Genomic DNA, 19,493 nt, shown 5'->3' with positions numbered 1-19,493 from the left:
AGAGGTGGTTAAACCCCCCCAGTCAGGTGTCCCTGGGGGAGGAGGAGCATACTGGACTCCCCTTTGGAAGGGATAGAAATGAGTCTTTCCAGGAAAACACACCCCTGGCACCTGGCTCTGAGCTCTTCCCACTGAAGACTTGCAGCTTCAGGAGCAGACTCTTTAGGGGATCGCCTACTCTCTGGGCACCTGGAGAACCCACTTCCTTCTCATCCAACAGGGTATGCAGGTTTAGCTCAGTTGAGAAATGCTATTTCCATATGGGGACCACCTTTCCTGCTTTCTTCCCCAACTCCAGCCATGCCACCACCTCCTTAGAGCTGGGGCTATGAACTTACAGGGTAACCATCCTTTCTACCAAAATCACCTTCTGCAGGGAGGCAGCCACACAACAGTGCCCTGGTGGGTTCCAAGGACAGCATCTCAGAGGGCACCAAGGGAAAAGAATGCTCTTTGGGGTGGGGCTGGCTGTCAGGGAAGGTTTACAAAGGGGGTGATTTTGAGGTGGAACTGAAAGGCTGGGTGGAAGGACACTTCCTCCCAGGACAATGAACCCAGAGACCTTTCTGTGCTGGACCTAACAAGAAAGGGCAAAGGTGGGTTTTCTGGCAGGCCTCTGTAGCAGTTGACTTTTGACATCCTCCAAAGCTGGAAGACCCATAGTGAGAGGCCCTCCTAAACTCTGAAGGGGCTTCACTGAACTCATGCAGGATCCTCAACCCCATGCAGCAGTAGAAAACACCCTGCAGCCCTTTAGAATTTATGAAACACTCACAACATCCAAGCCCTGTGCATCTTCACAAAACCCCTGGAAAGCAGATACTATTATTATCTCCAGTCTACCAATGAAAAAATCTCTCCCTCCATCACCACCTCCATCTTCAGGGCTCCCTACTTCCCTGTGCTGGAGGGTGTGAGGCTGGGGCACCTGGTGGGAACCCCCCCTCCCCGCCCCCCAAAGCAGTGTCCTCAGATGCAGACTCTATTTCACCAACCACAGGGCCTCTGAGCGAGAGTCGGGAAAGGAGGTAGGGATGGGGACAGGGGCTAGGAAGGGCAGTAAATGTGTGTTTGCTCAGAGGGGAGGGAGGGCTGGCCTGAGAGGCCTGAGGCCTGGGTTCCCATCCCAGCTTGGCTGGCTGTGTGAAGCCTGGGTTGGCCATTTCCCATCTCTGAGTCTCATTTTAGCCAGAAGGGATAAAATGAGGGAGCTGCACTTACAACCTCCAAGCCTTTGTCATTGGCTTTAGAATGAATTGCAAACACCAAAATCCCAAAACATAGTAAAACCAAGAAGGAGGAAGAAGAGTTGGAGGAGGAGGAGGAAGGAAGGCAAAACAAAACGAACTCTCTCCTGTCTCTACCAATAACATAGCCTCTGGATGGTCAGGAAAGCTAAAAGTGGCTCTCGCAGCTTTCTCACGCAGGTCCTCTCCCTTAGCCAAAGGGGTCCGCTTGAAGATCCCCGGTACCGAAATAAGGCCTTGGGAGCCGACCGCGGGGTCCAGAGTGGGGGACACCGCGCCACCGCAGGCTCGGGAATCAGCCGAGGTGCGGCGACTGGACCTGACAGATATGCGCGGAGCGCGATGTTTGTAGGCTCTTCGCAAGTCGCCAGACAAACGCAACCCACCGGATCCAGTAACGATTCTTTATGCAGAATAAGCGCCCGCGACCCTGAGATGTATACCTCGCTTCAGTTTACTCGGAGTGAGTTCGGACTCTCCCCTGAAGCCGGGAACTCCGTCCAAACCAGTGCCCCTTCCGACACCAGAAACACGTGGTGGGTGCGCAGGGCTTTCCGCACAGCCCTCGGGCTTCGTATCCAGCGGGCTGCACGCTCCTGAGCAAAAGGTGGGCGTCTGTGACTGGAGTCCGCTCCGGGGTCTGTAACCCGGTACAGATTCTCCACGCAGCACCTGTGTGGATCTGCCCAGGGAAATAGATTCCACTGCGACCCCAGTTCTCGGCCCTCGGGGGCCAGAGCGGGATCATCCGAGCCCTTTCTCCTCCATCCCACCCACCGTCCCCAAACGAAATTTTAGTTTAGTTTTGTCCGTTCTCAGTGGAATTTAAGTCCGATTTGGCGGCGCTTCCCTAGTAACTCGGTTTGGGGAAACTGTGAATAATTTATTTGGCGGGGGTAGGGGGTGAGGATTCCTCGTTCTGCTCAGCCTGTTGCGCGGTTGTTAAAGCCCCACTGTAGGCAAGGCGGGGAAGGGGCAGTCTAGAGACCCCTGCATCCCCACCCACTCCAATTTGACTTTTCCTGAAATTTTGAATTATTGTGTCTCTTTTCTTCTCTCTGATCGAGCAGTTAATAAGCGCTGGCGCAAGCGGGGCGGCGGGCTGGTTACCGACGTCACCGCCAGCCTGGCCGTGCACTTCGGTTGGCGCTCACCTCCACGCTCCCACGAGAGCTTTCTCTGTGACTGGCGTTCCCGCCTCATTTTCCAGATAACCTTGGAGACACTGCCAGGGGAGGGGGAGGGGAGAGGCCTTGGGGTCAGCGCCACCTAGAGATCTGGGCACCGCTGGGCAGGCGGGCTCCCTTCCAGGGTCTCCGGCTCCCTCCTCAGCGACATTCTTCCCACGTCGTCTTTGCTTTATTTCCAAATTTCAGCCTCCGCCCCAGCGAAAGCCTTCTGTTTGGGACTGACTGGGACGTTTAAAATACACGTAAATGCGAAGTCACCAAACAGGTTAAAAATAAAACAAACTATGAACCACTCTTAGACCAAGTACCCCCACCCCACGCCCCAAAAAGAACATTTAGCAAAAACTGGAGCGGCTTTGAAGGTGCGCTGGAGGCCCCGCTCTGCGCGGCTGGAGCTGGCGGAGCGCGGGCGCGGGAAATGGCCCGGGCAGGGGGCGCGGAGGCGCGGGGCTCGGCGGCGGGGACGCGGGAGTTCTCGGTCGGGTGTCCCAGCCTCGGACCCGGCGGGCCTGAGGGAGGAGCCCGCGCCCAGAGCCGGCGGACAGACCGCGGGACGGCACGCCGGACGCCCGGGGGAACGTGGAGAGCTGGCGGGAGGCCCCGCGGCCAACCCGGCTGCAACGAATTCGCCGCGCCCCGAACGAAGACAGCTCGGCCAGGTTCTTCAGACCTTCCCAGACCGCAGCACGGAAACTAGGGCGTTCCGCCGAGGTCTCCATCATCCGGTCCCGGGGGAAGCCGGAGGTAGGACGTGGCGGAGTGGGGACATGCATCTAGCGGGCGCCAACGAAGCGAGTGTGTGCACGGGCGCACACAACATAGCACCGAACACACACGCACAGCACAGTCACACTCATACTCCCATAACCCAGCAGCCGGAGCACACACTACACAGGCAAGCACACACTTGCGGCAAATACACAACCACATCACACATACACACCACACAGCACCCACCCACCACACAGGTACACATACACACACGTTACTCGCGCCCGACCCTCTGGACCCCCTCGATTCCGCGGAAGGTCTACACGGGTGGGGTTACAGTTTTCACTTTCTGACTCCCCAACTAGACCCGTTGGAGGTCCGGCCTGTTTTTCTTTCGTAACAAAAAGGTAGGTTTGGTCCCCGCATCCCAGTCTGGGCTGCGGAGATTGCCCCTTACCTCTGCTGGGCCGGGCCTGAGAGAATGAGGGAATATTGTCTTGGGGAGGAGAGCGGGACCACCACGTGGGCGCCGCAGACGCACCCGCACCTCCTGACCCCCAAAGTGAGAAAAATAATCACAATTACAAACCCCCCCCCCGCCAAAACACAAAAATAAAACCCGTAGTCTTTCCCTCTGCGTACCACCGCGTTGGGCTCTGGGCTTCAGAGCGTCAGGCCTGGTGTGGGGGAAGGGGAGATTGGAGTGGGGGATGAGAGACAGCTCAGTCCCACCCCCACTCTTCCCCTTTCTTCCAAACCCTCCCCCACCCGGCTCAGCAAGGAGGGGCGGGGGCGCTAGGCCGAGAGGAGCGGCCCAGGCCCACTCCTTCTGTTTGAGGAGGGGGCGGCGGCTGGCGCACCTCCTCCCGCCCACATTTGCCCTCCGCCGCCAATCACCCTTATTAATTCGCGCTGGGAAAGGATCACACACTGGAAGTTCGTCAACGGATGCCTGGAAAAGTCTGGAGGACACGGATGTGGACAGTAAGGGAGAAGGGTTGGGACTTTCGGGGTGGGGTGGGTGCTGGGCGCTAGTCATGGCCACCTGAGCTGCGCTCTTGCCCATTTCCATCTTCTCAGACCAGTGTGCCCCTCCCCTCCCCTAACGACCCCTCTCCACTTGTGAGCTGACCCACACCTATCCAGGCTGGACCTTGGCTGAGGCACGGCTCCCAAACTCTGGGGGGAGACAAGTCCTCCCCAGCCCAAATTCTGGGTGGAACGTGCCTCAGAACTAGTAGGAGGGGCAAGCTCAGCCCCACTCCCAAGCACCAGCCAACCCAAAGGAACGCTGGCTGCCTCAGTTGCTGTCCACAGGAAAGGAGGGGCGCGGATAGTGGTTCTTTGGCTGTCTGAGGCACAGGAGGATCCAGATGGAGGCACTGTTCCTGGAAACACCTTAATGAACCTTCTAGAGCTTTCGGAGGACAAGGGGAGCAGCCGTGATCTGAGGCCCTGAGTCTTGGGTAACACAATAATAATGGTAATAATAGCTACAATTATTGTTTTCTGTGTTGCAGGCACTATGCTGAGCTCTTACTTGCGTTATTTCGTTTATCACACGAATTCTATGAAGTATCATATTATCCCCACTTTACAGATGAGGAAATTGAGGCACAGCAAGAGTGAGTAACTTGCTAAAAGCTAGAATTGGAACTCAGGCCAGTTTGTCCTCTTAACTCCATGGAGTTGTGTTACCTGGCGAAGTACCACTCTGCAAGGGCAAGAGGAAGTGCTGAGCAGGCAGAGAGGACCCCAGGAGAGGAATGCCCTCTATGGAAATGGTGGTAAGATGTGTGTAAGTAATAATATCAATAATGGCCGATATTTATTGTGGGCTTGTATACTATGCTTCACATGCATTTCCTCATTGAAATCTTCAAACAACCCTGCAAGGGAGTCCTATTACTATGCCCCAATTTACAGATGAAGAGACTGAGGCACAGAAAAAGTGTGTGTATCCTCTACACCCACTTGGTTGGAAGGTAAGAAAGTGAGGAAAGAGCTGAGACTGAGAGTCAGGAGTTCCACACTGTGGAGGGCTTGGAACGCCCACCAAGAGCTCAGAATGGGGCCCATGGGTGAGGGGCAGAGGGGTTGCTGAGAGGCTTCCTAGGAGCATCTTGGGTACGAAAGTGGTCTGGGAAGGGAAGAGTCAGGTGGCAGAGAGCCCAGTTAGGAGGCTTTTGCAAATAGGTCGTGTGTGAAGAGAGGAGGGAGGGCCCAGCGGGTTGGTGGCAGAGGCAATGGAAAGGAGGGGAAGCATGAGAAGAGTGGCTCAAAGACAACTCTGCAGGGCTTGGTGACTGTACTGGAAGAGGGTAGAGACAAGAATGACTCTGAAGTTCCTGGCCTGGGCAACTGGAGGAGCCCTGGGGAAGAAGCCATGTGTTTGGTTCAGAGATTCAGGCATTTGATGGGCAGATGGACCATGGCCCAAGATTTGAGGTTTGGATGCTCCAGCATGCAGTCAGCCACTCTGGTTTCCCTCTCGCTCCTGCACAGGTGTCTTTCTCCTACACCCTGCCAGGATGCACAGGTGACACTTGCATATATGCAGATGTATGCAAATGAGAGTAACCAGGTCTGGGCCCTGAGCCAAGAGCCAGGGGAGGGGGAGGGCCGCCCTAGCCCTGACTCACCCTCTGACTTGCCGCCTGGAATGCCACCTCCCCAGCTGGGCTTCCTCCAACTTGGGGAACTTGCTTTTGGAATCACCCTGAAGCTCAGCCTCAGAAAATCACCAACCCAAGGACCTGGAGGGGGCTGGGATTGGGGACTTTCTAAATCAGAGTACAGCTTTATTCTGGGGCCTCCTTGCAAAATGGTGGCAGGAGGGGAGAAGGCAGGAAGAATACCTGGGTGATAAGATATTTATAATTAGACAACACATATGGCATGCCCTAAAGCATTTTCACATCTACTGCTTCACTGGGGCCTCAAAGTAACTTGTGAAGTAGGTGCTTTATTAGCCCCATTTTACAGATGAAGACACTGAGGCCCATGTCATGAAGTGCCTTGCCAGGGAAAGCCTGGCTAAGTGTGTACAGAGCTGGATTTCCAATCCAGGCCGTCTGACTCAGTGCTCATTACACTACTCTACGGCTTGGTGCTGGGCTGAGAGAAGGGGATGTTGATTCCAGAGTCTGGGGCTCCATTTGGGGAACTGCTGATCCTCAGGCATCCAGACAGTTGTGGGAAAGATACCTTTCATCCTCTCCGTCCTCAAGAACTTCAGCAAGTAAGTGAGCTCTTGTCTCTAGACCCCCTGTCTGGCTGGACTGTGCATCTCACTTCCGGCTCCTTCAAAACTCTCTGCAATTCAGTACTCTCTCTCTCTTTTTTTTTTTAAAGATTTTATTTTTTTTCCTTTTTCTCCCCAAAGCCCCCCAGTACATAGTTGTATATTCTTAGTTGTGGGTCCTTCCAGCTGTGGCATGTGGGACGCCACCTCAGCGTGGCTCGATGAGCAGTGCCATGTCTGCACCCAGGATTCGAACCAATGAAACACTGGGCCGCCTGCAGCGGAGCGCAAGAACTTAACCACTGGGCCACAGGGACGGCCCCTCTCTTTTTTTTTTTTTAAAGATTGGCACCTGAGCTAACGTCTGTTGCCAATCTTTTTTTTTTTTTCTTCTCCCCAAAGCCCCCGGGTACATAGTTGTATATTCTAGTTGTGCTATCAGTACTCTCTTTTTAAGCACCTGCTAGTACAGTTCTGTGTGGGGCACTGTGAGAAATCAGCCTCGGTCCCACCCAATAGTGACTTTGGCAATTTCTGTGTATTAAAATTGTGAACAAAAACATATAAAGTACAGTGAATTAAGATACACACAGTTAAGGAATATTTATAAACTAGATACCTAGGTCAAGAAATAGGACTCTGCCAGTCCCCCAGGAACCCCGCTGAGTGACCCTCCTTGATCATAATCCTCTCCTCCACCTAAGCATCCCAGTTTTTGTGTTAATCACCTCCCTGCTTTTCCTTCCAGTTTCATCACCTGTATCTGCTTACTTTCACCTGTTTATCACCTTAACATGAATAGAATCATACTGTACACAGGATTCTTGCTTCTCTCACTTGACAGTTTGTGGATTCTAAGACATCCTCCCCTGACTTCCTTGTCCGGGACTGCAACCACCTGGACCACGTGCTCAGCTGCATTGCCCCTCTCAGATGCTCAGATGGGTTGGCTGCACGAGGGCAGGGATGGGGCCTTTATGCCTCGGTGAAGGCGGTGTCCAGCACAGGCCAGGCACACCATAAGTGCTCAGTATGCAGGCACTGAATGAATGAAAGAGAATGAGTGAAATGGTGACCTCTGCGTACATTTATGAGAAATCTCAGGACAGGACTGATACTGGAGGCCATAGGGTGACATTCCAGAGGTAGGCTCCTGCCAAAGGGCCCCTTCTCCCTCCCTCCCCTCCTGCTACTCCTCTGGAATGAAAGGCCTAAATGGTAGCATCTCCCTAGATCCTGGCCCTTTCTGTGGCGCAGCCAGGTACAATGGAAAGCACACCAGCTTGGGAGCCAGGCAGATCTGCATTCTAATCCTGCCTCCACACCTTACTGACTTGGGTGAATAAAACTTCGCTGTGCCTCAGTTTCCTCATCTGTGAAATGGGCATAATAACCCCAACCTCACAGGGGGTTAAGATTCAGTAAATTACTCCAAGTAACTGGTGCCTAGTAGATGTTTCACGTATGTTAGCTTCCCTCCCTCTTTCTGTTGGTTCCTTTGGCTCATCACAAGGATATGCCTACCCCCATCACTTAATCTACCTGGAGGGTACCAGAGCCCACTTGATTAAAAAGCTTTTGTTTCCAGAGGACCCAGTAGTGGCTGAAGGTGTCACTCCCAGGACAGAAAGCTCCTGCAGGGCAGAGACCCTGCCTTCCTCAGCTCCTCATCCTCACAGCATCTGGCACTGCACCCTGCATACCGAGGTGCTCAGGGCGGCTTTCATTCTCCAGCATCCCGAAGTCACTCTCAGCTCCTCCTTGGTACAGGGCCACTTGTGAGGGTCTGCCCCGCAGCAACACGTGGAATACCTTCTCACGGAGGACCTCAGCTGATCCTCACTTCCCGGTCAGGTGGGGCAAGTATTGCTGTCCCCATTTCACAGATGAAACCGATGCTCGGAGCAGCTCAGGGCCTTGCCCAACATTGCACAACCAGTTAAGTGGCAAAGCTGGCATTGGAACCCCAGCCTCTGGACTCGGAGATTCTCTGAGTTTTTCCCGAGCAGCACATCTGTCTTTGAATGGGTGAAGAGGAGAGAGGGACTGTCAACACTGGCTGTCGCACCGGCCTGGGGGGTCTCTGGCCATGTGTGGGGGTGAAGCCTGGATCTCTGTAGGGGGTAATACAGAGACAGGAGTCAGGACATGGAGACATGGAGAGAACTAAGGCAACCGGCCCCATGGGAAGTAGGCTGTGGGAATTGTCTGCAAAAGCGTGAAGGGCTTCAGACTAATTCTGTGCGACTTTTGAGGCCAGAATGCCGAGAACCAAATGGAAGTCAGAGGAATATAGATTTAGGTTCAACAGAAGGAAGACATTTTTAGTAGAGTTTTCCAAAGCAGCACATTCTCCACGCATCTCAGGCACCAACTCCTGCTGCCTCGTACAGAGGGATTTTTCACTCTTGTTTCCTCTGCTGGAATAAGCATTGGGGGGGCAGGTTCACCTCTCTTTGAGCTTCACTTCCTCACCGTGTGTGTGTGTGAGTGTGTGTGTGTGTGTGTGTGTGTGTGTACAATCTGTCCTCAATAAGTGTTTGGGAGTCCCGGTCACTGAGGCGCTCCAGCCGAGGCAAGGGATGTTCTAAGATGTGGTTGGGAGCCTGAGCTCTGGAGCGGATGCCAGTAAGTTTGAATCCCAGTTCTGCTGCTAGGCGAGGTGGCTTAGAATTTCTGAGCCTCATTTTTCTCATCTGTAAAATGGAGTTAATAGTCCTTACCACATAAAATTGTTGTGAGGACCAAATGACGCACCTTGTGTGACTAGCAGAGTGCCCAGCACACGGAAAGCTAATAATGCAGCTTTTTTGATGACATATGTGGTTGAGGGGCTGTGTCATGGGCTAGAGAAATGGGGTAGGTGCCCACTAATGTCCCAATTCTGACAGCACGTGAGTCTTTTCCGTGAGCATCAGGAAAGGAGCTGAGTAGAAACCAGGAAGCAGATAGACTCAACGGAGGAAAACTGGGTTCAAAATAGACAGGACTCCCATTCAGAGTCCCTAGGTTCTTGAGACTGTCCCGTGGACTTTTCCTACCTTGCTCTGCCTGTCCTCCTCTTAGGCAAGCCCCCCACACCTAAGGTTCGGACCTGGGCATCATTAACCCCAGAAAAGGTGCGAGAGTCCCCATCAGCGTGGCCTGCCCTGAAAGCCTCGCCTCAGCCAAGAACAGGGCCCAAACGTTCTGATTTGGCTGTCACCTGCCCTAACCACAAGCCCTTTGCTGGCCCAAGCCTTTAAACCAGCCAGATGACGTGGCACCTCCTGGAAGGTGGCGGTGGCTCCTGCATGCCAGACACCCCGGGCTAGGAAAGGCCCTCGGCCACCTCGGGAGCAGCCCTCAGCCTCTAGCACTGCTGCTCCTCAAAGTTTCATAGTCCGTTTTAGAGATGGAAGGCACCTCAGGGGTCCCCAGAGCCCCTGGGTCTCAAATTCTGGGCTCAAGAAGGTCTGGAGTGGGCCTGGAAATCTGCATATTAATAAGCTGGCCCCCTCTACTGCCATGAGACACTGATTTGGCCCAGCTCCCTTGCCCTCGGGGAGAAGCTGAGCCTGAGAGGGGACAAGACGGCCCAGGATGACATACTGGAACTGGACGAAAGCCCAGCTCTCTGGACCCTGGTACAGGGTGTTTTCCAGCACGGCTGCCTGTCAGGGCTCACTCCCCCGGAGAAGGGGAGGGCAGTTCACTTGGAGGTCTTCCTGAGTCTGGTCCCCAGGCCTCCTTCAGAGGTCGTGTCAGTTACACAAGAACCAGTCACCCTCCTGGAAACGGCCGCTCAAAACAGCGAGATGAGGAGTCTCGGGCCTGCCGGGGTCTCCTCAAGGCCAAGGCAGGGGAGCGAGTCGGTGTTTGGGGCTGGATCCATGGAGGGTCATGCAGGCACACATTCCAAAATAGCCATTACACTGGCGGAAAATTTTGGTCTGATTTGGAATTACCTCTCTATTCACCAGCACCAGCACCAGCATTGGCACCAGCACTGGGCACATGGGACCGAATGATGGCGTGTTGAATAAATGGATGATCCTTAATGTTGGTTGGACTCAGTCATCTCCAAGGCTACATGCCCCTCCCCTCAGTGGCAAGAGGTGTGGGGACTCAGCGAAGCCTGGAGAACGCCAAACAGTGGGCGCTCAGAACAGAGGATGGCCAGGGAGGTGCAGCCGAGAGGAGGGAGGGGGTGAAGAAGGCAGCCGTGAATCAGACACCTCCCCATTCCCACCCAAGGGGCCAACTCCCATCAGGTCTCAGCCCCAGAGGTTCCATGAACAGAATGGGTCTCCGTGACGGTGCGCGTAAAGTGGAGATGTTGCTTTTGTGAGCATGTGACGAGTGTGTAACTGAAACTCTGTATGTGTGACTCTTTGTGGCTTGGGTGTGGCTCTGTGCGTGGTGTGGGAGCTGTGTGGTTGTGGGCTGCATGTGACTGTCCGTGTGGCTGTGTGTTTGTGTCACTGTGTGCGTAGAAATGGGAGTTGCCTGTGCGATGTCGTGCGTGGCTCACGGAGGCTGGTTTTGAGAGTGGCTGGGTGTGGAGAGTGCACTGGTTTTGAGAGAGCATGTGGCCATCTGTGTGGCTGTGTGTGGCTCTGCGTGATCTGTGTGCACCTCTGGGTGGAAACAGCTGTCATGGATGCGTGTGACTCTGTGGGACTCTGCGATGTTGTCTCTGAGTGTGCCGGCGGGTCTGACTGTTATTGTGGGCATCTATGCAACTTCCTGGTGGGTTACTGGCATTGCATGTTGTATGTGTAGCTAGGTGTTATGCCCTCAGCAGTGTGTGTCACTGTGTGTCCCTCAGGGACTTGGTTGTGTCACCTTGTGTGACTGTGACTGTGTGTGAGACAGCATGCCCCTCAAACAACCTTCTTTGGGTTCTTTGATGTGGCTGAGTTTCTAGGGGCCGCAGGACGCCTGCCTCACTCTTGAGGACTTCAAAAGATGGCGGCCCTTTCTGCCCAGCGAGGGAAAAACCCATTTCCCCTCACCCTGCCCCTCTCCTCCCGCCTGGAGGAGAAGCCTGTTTGTTTTCCTATTTTTACTGCCTTGGATGAGTTCATGGCCGCAACTGACTCACCACTCTTTCCGAGAGACTTGGGGAAGGAAATCGGGGTTGCTTGCTTGGGGCCTCTGCCCACTAGCCCAGGATTCCAGAGCAGGGCCAAGGAAGACATCTAGGTCCACTGAGGGCTGTGTGAGCACCTCGAGCCATTCACCCTCCCCGAGCCTGGAAGGTCAGCGAGTCTTTAGAGGTGACCGTCCAGGCCCCATCTCCTACCCCAAATGAGAGGCTCTCTCCTCATCTAAGATGCCTCCAGTCACAAGGTCAATTGAAAGGTAAGCTGGGGCTTTGGACGTGCATCTGACATCTCACCCAGATCCACAGCTCCGGGTTCACCCCTGGTCCAGCGCAAGCAGTAGCAAGGATGCCCCACCTCAGCAGCACTGTTTGGGCGCCCCCTATGGGCAGAGGCTGCCCAGGCTGAAGGAGGCGGAGCCAGAGGAAGGAGGCTGCACAGCTGGATGGGGAGACTCGCTCGCTGTCCCCTGGAGCCCTCCAGTCTCAGGGGGAGTCAGGACCCTCCAATACACAGGCACTGAGACAAAGACCAGGAGAATTCAAACTGTGGCTCCCTGGGCCGGGAGAAGAGTCATGTTCCAAGTCAGAGGAAGAATCAGAGGCTTCTGGCAGGGACTGCGGGGACTTGGGACAGGCTGGGAGGGAGAGTGTGTCCTGGAGGGTGAACAGCTGGCAGGACCTAGGGATGGAACGAGTCCAGGAGGCGAGACGAGGTGGGAAGGCCAAGGTGGCATAATCCTCGTGTGAGGTGACCAGGGAGGGCTTGAGCTGGACTCTGTTCTCGTGGCAGAGGAACTCCCCTCTGCATAGGAAGTCCCCTCTGGTGTCTACCTGGTATCCCTCCAGCTACAGCCAGCATACAGCACCCCCATGTCTGGTTGTCCAGGAGGGAGTTCTGAGGCTGGGGACCATCCCCTTCCCCTGCCCTGGCCTGGGGGCCAACGCCCCAACCACACGCCCAGCCAGCTTGCCCAGCCTGCAGCCCCCTGAGTCCACCCTGCAGATGCCTCTGCCAGGCTTTTAGCAGCCAGTGGCTGAGGCCGTGAAGACTTCCCTCCCCTCCTGCCCTCCTGGCCCCCTGCCTTGGGGGCTCCTTGCAGCTCCTGGGACTGTCTACCGCGCGAGAGCCCTCCCTGGGCCAAAACTCCTCCACTTCAAATTTCTGGGTGTTTGAGCCATGCCCCTGGAGGAATTGGGAAGAGCCTCAAGCTAAGGAGTCAAGAGGCCAGGCTTTGCTTTGGGGAGCTCACAGAGAAATCATTTAGCCTCAGTTTCTCCATCTGCAAAGTGGGGCTAATGGTGCCTGCCCTGCTGGGTTCCCAGGGTGGGTGGGGGAGGCTCCAGTGAGCTCATGGGTGTGAAGGCCCTGGTGAGCTGTAAATAGCCCAGTGCTAGTGGGAGGGAGGGAGGGAGCTGTTATTCCAGCTGGGCCTGGCTGCCCGCGGGGAGGGCTTGGCCACTGAGGGGCTGGGGAATTGTGAGGGTCTCTGTGCCAAGTCGAGACTGGCACCCCAATGAGAGCTGGGGGCAGGTAAGGCTCTGCAGAGGCCACACCAGGGACAAGTGCTGGGGTGACAGCCACAGGTCTGTGATATGAGGGCTTTGGGCAAGTCACTTGGACAAATGACTCTGAAGAATCTGCTTTTGGGAAGATGGTTGAGAAACCAGAGGTCACAGATGACGCCACTCAGCCTCTCTGACATCCCTGTCTCTGCAGGGAGGGGGCAGAGACACCAGCTTCTCTGTCCCTCTGTCCCTAAGCCCTGGGGACAGGAGGCTGAGCACTAGCTGGTCTGGACTCAGGGGATTAACTGTGGCACTTTCTGGTAAGGAAAATTCTGAAGCCGCAACCAGTTCCCCAGGGGGGTTTTGCTGTATCTTTCTCTAGCCTGTCACAAAGATGGTTCCAGACCCTTCCCTGTCCTCTTCAAATGGGCCATCCAGCTCCTTCCCCCATGTACCCCTCGTCCCCTCCAGTCGGTCTGCCCACCGTCTCTCTCTACATACTCCACCTTGGGCCTCCCCCCCCCCACCCCGGCCCCTGAGCCTGTGAACAGGCTGCTCCCCCTCTGGAATGCCCCTCCCCCCAGGAAACAGCCCCTCAGCCTCACATCAAGTTCTGCCCCTGCCAATTTCTGGCCAAGTGACCCTGGTCAAGTCACTAAATCTCTTTGAACCTCAGTCTTCCCATCTGTAAAATGGGCCTAATACTACCTCCCAGGGTGGTGAGAAAGAAGAGAGAACGCATAAAGCACCGAGCTTGGTTCCCGCCCCAGGTGGGAGACTCAGCACCTCCACCCTTTCCAGAATCCCCCCAGGGCCTCGGTTTGCCTTATACTCACTTCCTTTATTTATTGCTTCGTGACGAATCAAAAGACAGATATTGACAGAGCACTTGCTGTATATTTAGCTCTGTAGCAAGCTCCGGAGAGGTCCAGGAAGGGTTGCTAACCTAGAAGGTTGCCAGCCTGGGTGGACAGGTGTCATCCACAGACACGGACATCCAGCCACTCCGACCCCGCAGCTCTCATCCAGCCTAAGTGAATAGCAGGGTTTTGGAGGAGAGAGAACGATCAGGGCAGGAGTGGTTCAGGCAGTCTTCTTGGAGGAAGGGGCCTTGAAGGACAAGTAGGATGGGCAGAAGGGACAAGAAAGGCAGTGTGGACAGAGGGCACAGCAGAGGAGTGACCATGGTGTGCTCACTGGGGGCACCAAAGTAGAGACAGATTGTGTGTGGGAAATCTTGGGAGTGAAGACTGGGTTGAGAAGGTCAGGCCAGATGCTAGAGACCCTTGAGAGCCAAAGACAGGAATGTAGATCAGACACGATAGGAAACAGGGAGCCAGAGCAGGTTCTTGAGCAGGGGAGTGAAGGTTGAAAGGGAACGGATGGGCCTCCTATTTATTTAGCATTGACTGTATTCCAGATTCTAGCTAGGTGCTTATTAGGTTTTCCCACTTAATCCCCAAGCATCCCGGTGAGACATGCATTGTTATCTCCATTTGATAGATGGGGAAACTGAGACTTGGAGAAGTTAAGTAAATTCTCCAAGATCACAGAATTGAGGAGAAAGTGAGAAAACCGAAGTCTGCCTAACTCCAGAGTCCATGCACCTGCCAGCACAACCCATTGTCCCCCAAAGACAACGGGGGTCAGAGTTAGGCAGGATCCTCTTTCCCTCCCCACCCCCACCCACCCCTTGGTGGAGTTTGCTTTAGGGGCTGGGAGCGTTTGGGGCCAGTGGAGGTGAAGCTGCCTCGGCAGGTTGATTTTCCAGCTGCTCATGGGATGGAGGGAACAGGGACCAGACGGGACACTCGTCACCGGTCAGCATAGGGAGAAGTCTGGAGGGCCAGGGTAAGTGAGAGGGAGCAGCCAGCGGTGACGCTGGGCTTTTGAGCCTCCCTGCCCAGGAGCAGGAGGCTGTTGACAGAACCTGAAGTCGCAGGAAGGATGTGGACTGGCTTTGGAACAGGCTGAGCCTGGCGCAGTGGCCAAGTAGAAAAAGCCCCGGCTCTGAGCTCAGCGGAGAGGCCTGACCTCCAGGACTTTCCAGGCACTCTTTCCTGTCCCTTTGAGACTGGGGACGCCCAGAGAATGGGGCCTGTGGTACCTCCTTCCTTGGCCTCCGCGCTGGCCCTCAGAGTGGGGCCTGGGCGGGGAGCATCCTAGGAAGGCAGCCTCCCCCTCCCTCCTCTCCCTCCCCCTCCTCCATCAGCCCTTGGCATGCCCTTTGAGGCCCGGGAACCCAAGGACCAGCTCCTTCCTCTACATCCCTACCAGGGCTGCTCCCCTGTCCTTGCTTGTCCCAGCCCCACCAGCCCTTGGGTTACCTGCGCATGTCTCTTCCCCTCCCCAGGTCATCCGTTTATTCAACAGATATCTCTTGAGCACCAGGCCTTGTGCTGGGCCCTAAGGATACAGCCATGTCCTCAGAGAGCTTGCATTCTAATAGGGGAGGCCGATAATAACCAAGTAATTAAAGAGAAACTCGTTTCAGGAGGTTAGTGCTGCAAGGAAGAATAAAGCAGAGCTGTGAAGACGTTGGGTGGGCGGGTGGGTGGGCAGGGATGCCAGGAGACCTAGGGTCACTCTTTTAGATTGAGTCATCTAGGACAGCCTCTTGGAAGAGGTCTCTTGAGCTCTGAATGACCAAAATAATGGAAAGTGTAGGGAAGAGCATTCTAGTTAGATGGAATGGCCCGTGCAAAGGCCCTGAGGCAGAGGCAGGCCTGGTGTGTGTGTGAGAAACAGCAAGAGAAGGAGAAGATGAGGCTAGAGAGGTGGGCAGGGTCCAGATGGTGTAGGGCCTTGTAGAGTTTCCATGTTGTTTTGAGTGAGATGAGAGGCTTCGGAGGGTTTGGAACAGAGGAAGGACACGCTCTGATTTATATTCATAAAGGTCCCTTCGGCTGAGGGAGTGAGTACTGAGATCAGCCAGGGTCCTTTCTCATCCTTCTCTTCTAGGATCTTGATGCCCCCTGGTCCCCAGACTCCTCTGCACATCTGGACACAGGCTCCAGGGAACATTCCAGAAGACCTGCCTTCATTTACTGTCTCACGTTGAGAAGGATTCTGGGGAGACTTTGGGAGACCCCCAAGGAAATGACTATTGTGGAAGAACTGCCTTGTTTTCCCTTTGGGGGGCCCTTTGTCCCCAGCCTGGTGTAGGGGTGTCTCTGTGTCAGGGGCTCTGTGAGGAGGGTAGCCCCTGACCAGGGTCACATCGACACCTAGACAGACATCTCAGGTCTGGAGAAATTAAGGGAAGAAGGAAGGGATTGAGGTGGTGGAGCAAGTGGACCAGCAGGTGACCTTTGCCCTCTGCCCTCCCCTCAAACCCTGCAGGAGCCCCTGGCTGCTCCAGCAAGGGGCGGGGGTGGGGGGACTCCATCTGGGTGGGGCCGGTGGAATCTGGCGGACCTCCTGGGGGCTGCCCTGGGGATGGACGCCCAGCAGCGTTGGGAACAGACTGAGTCAGATCCGGAGAGCGGCACAGGGCGGCCCAGCTGAGATCACGGCCTGGTGGCTGGAGGTGGCCTCCCAGCTCGAGTCCTCCACCCCCAGCTGGTGTCCATCCAGAGAGCCCTCCGACACGCACCAGGCGCCTTCCCGGCGTCAGTGTAGCACTCCTGGGACGCAAGATGCTCAGAGCCAAGACCAGGCCGTGACTGGGCTCCAATCTCCACCCTTCCCGTGTGCCCAAATTGACGGAGGCGTGACCCTGCCCTCACGGAGCCCCCAGTCTGAGAGAAGATGAGAAGATGGAGACGCACTTAAAGAACACAAAGATGAAGGGGTCTGCCCAGTGGCATAGCAGTAAAGTTCACGTACTCTGCTTTGGCGGCCCAGGGTTCGTGGGTTCGGATCCCGGGCATGGACCTAGCACTGCTGGTCAAGCCACACTGTAGAGGCATCCCACATGAAACAGAGGAAGACTGGCACAGATGTTAGCTCAGGGCCATTCTTCCTCACCAAAAAAACCCTCAAACCCCCCACAAAGATGAAGGTCAAAAGGAAACCCCCCAGTGGACCAGGTCAGGGAGAGACGCACTGTGCCCAAGAGCCTAGGGCAGGCACTGTCCTGACACGAAGCGGCCATGGGTGCCCGTGTGGGTCAGCTCGCTCGTGGCTCCTTCGTCCAGAAGCCCGGCCTCTGACCCCCTTGTACCCACAGTGCACTGAGGCTGGGAGTTGTGCAAGGGTCAGCAGGCAGGGTGGCGGGCTGGCTGGGGAGGGGAGATTCCTGTCTCCTGCCCCAGCTCCCTGAGGCCTTCCCTCCCGCAGCCTTGGCCTCGGTGCGCAGCAAGCTGTTGGAGCTTGTTTGGCCTAAGGGTTCGCACCCTGCCTCCTCCCCCTTGCCTTCCTGCTCAAGAACAGCAGCCAGAGGCCTGAGACGGAGGAAAGCCAGGGGCTGGTGGTGGGCCGGGGCACTGCTGAGTCCCTAAGTCCAAGGGGAGTACGAAAGGCCCCCCCGCCCCCCCCCCGACAGAACCTTGTGCTGGGAGGCGCCCTGCCTGAGGGGGGCATCAGTGAGCCTCCAGCAGGAAAGACAGGGCTGAGCCTGGGGCTCAGAAACACTTGATTTCAGGCCATGAAAATCAGAGAGCTCCTGAGAGAGATGTGGCTGAGTGGTTTTCTAACAGTCCCAGCCATCTCCAGGTGCCACGGGCTGCCTTGAGAGGGAGGGAGCTGCCCAATGCAGAGACATTCAAGTAGAGGCCACAGAAGTTAATCATCTTCTCACTGACTATTCATTGAGTCCCTTCTGGAGGTGGCCCAGTCCAGGCAGTGAGTGGGGAGGCAGTGTTGAACCACGTGATAGTTTAAAGTCCCTTCCAGTGCTGAGATCCAAGACAGCATCAATCAGGGCAGGGTTCTCAGAGGAGGTGGCAGGGACAAAAAGAAAGGGTTTCTACAAGGGGCCAGGGATTGGAGCTTACCAAGCCTGGGGCAAGCTGCCTAGACACCAGCCCCCACCCCAGGGGGTGTAGGGGCTTAGGTCCTGGGGGTGCAGGGCGGGGAAGGGGAGCCAGACAGCTTCTTAGAAAGTGGCAGGCAGGTGAGCAGAGCTCCCCAGTGATAATTAAGGAACAAAGGTGCCGAGGAGCAGGGAGCCTGCGCAGCCCTCTGGGGCAGGCGGGCTAATGGGAGCCTGGAGGAGAGGTAATAACAAGCGGAGAACTGAGCAGACAGCCCGGCGTCACTACGCCCACAAGCCGCCCCCTCGCCCTCCTGCGCCAGAACAATAACTGAGCACCCAGCTGGGGGTGAAAATATATGGATAACACACAGGCGAGCTGGAACCCAGGCGCGCTGCACCCAGGTTGCTGCAGGGGAGAGGGGGCCGGGGTGGGGAACAGATGAGCCTGCTGGTGGCAGGAGGGGGTCAGGGTGAGGGCAGGGATGGGGGCAGAGAATTTAGGCAGGTGGATGTTCACCTGGGCTCCCAATGGTGTAAGGGTGCCTGGGAGGGATGCTTGAAGGAATCACTGTCCCCTGCAAGCGTGTTCTGGTGACACCTCTCCAGATGCTGGAGGTGGCCCTTGAGGTCAGAGCGCCCAGCTCAGAGTCAGAAAACCTGGGGTCTGGTTCTGCTTTGGATAGTACTGGGACGCTGGGCAAGGCTCTCGGCTCCTGGGCTTCCTTACCTGCTGAAATGGAAACAATAATACATACCATGCAGGGTGGTAGGATGGCTCAGTGGGCTGGTGTGCAGGAAAGCGCCTGGCTCCTAGCAAACCTCAAGACAGATCTCCCCAGACTGGATGGAAATCTGACTCTCACCTGGAGCCACACAAGTCAGTCCTCTACCCGAGGCTGCATGAGCAAATTTCACTCTCAAAGATTCACACAGCGGCCTCCCTAGTCATTCCCCCTACACACGCGTACCCACATACACACACGTGACAGCAGAACCCCTGAACTCCTCACAGACTCTCCCAGGGGCATGCTCGTCTTTACTGTTTGTTCCCCAGCTACACCCCCAAACAGAGGCCCACAAAGCCACCCCAATCCCAGCACCAATACAGTGTGCATTCCCGCTAACCGGACAGAGCCCCATCAATGAATAAAGAGTGCTGAACTACATGTGGACTTTTGTGTACCCAAGTGTGCGTACACCGCCGTATACACTCATGCATGTGCCTGCAACTTTGGAAATGAGGCCAAGAGAGCGTCCAAGTCAGCCTCTTCTTCAAGACCATTCTGTGCTCTCTCAACTGATGGTTGTCTAGTCATTGGAGATTTCTGCTTGCACATGCGTTATACGTGTGTTCACATGCGCACACCCATTGATGCATTTGGTTAGTACAGTAGCTGGTCTCCTCTCCTCCACCTCCCTCCTTGTTCCAATCCAGCCCAGCATAATGCTGTCTGATTTGTCTTCCCGAGACTCAGCCTTCCCCGTGTTTCTCTGCTGTTCTGACACCCTACATGGCTCCCCATTGCCCTCTAAGCTAAAACCCAAGTGCTTCACCCTGCCATTCCTCCCTCCAGTTCTTTAGTGGCTT

At 55.6% G+C, this 19,493-nt stretch overlaps 1 long non-coding RNA gene across 1 annotated transcript; it reads left to right on the top strand.

The window, feature by feature from the left end:
- The first annotated feature begins 2,914 nt into the window (after positions 1–2,914).
- Positions 2,915–19,071, top strand: LOC139073911 (uncharacterized). The gene is made up of 2 exons (XR_011523077.1): positions 2,915–6,389; positions 15,949–19,071. It is a non-coding gene; the product is annotated as an uncharacterized lncRNA (long non-coding RNA).
- The last annotated feature ends 422 nt before the right edge of the window (positions 19,072–19,493 follow it).

This window comes from Equus przewalskii, chromosome 10 (assembly GCF_037783145.1).
Source record: "Equus przewalskii isolate Varuska chromosome 10, EquPr2, whole genome shotgun sequence".
In the NCBI taxonomy this organism is placed as follows: domain Eukaryota; kingdom Metazoa; phylum Chordata; class Mammalia; order Perissodactyla; family Equidae; genus Equus; species Equus przewalskii.
The sequence above is the reverse complement of the archived record's forward strand: the minus strand, read 5'-3'. Positions and strand labels throughout refer to the sequence as shown.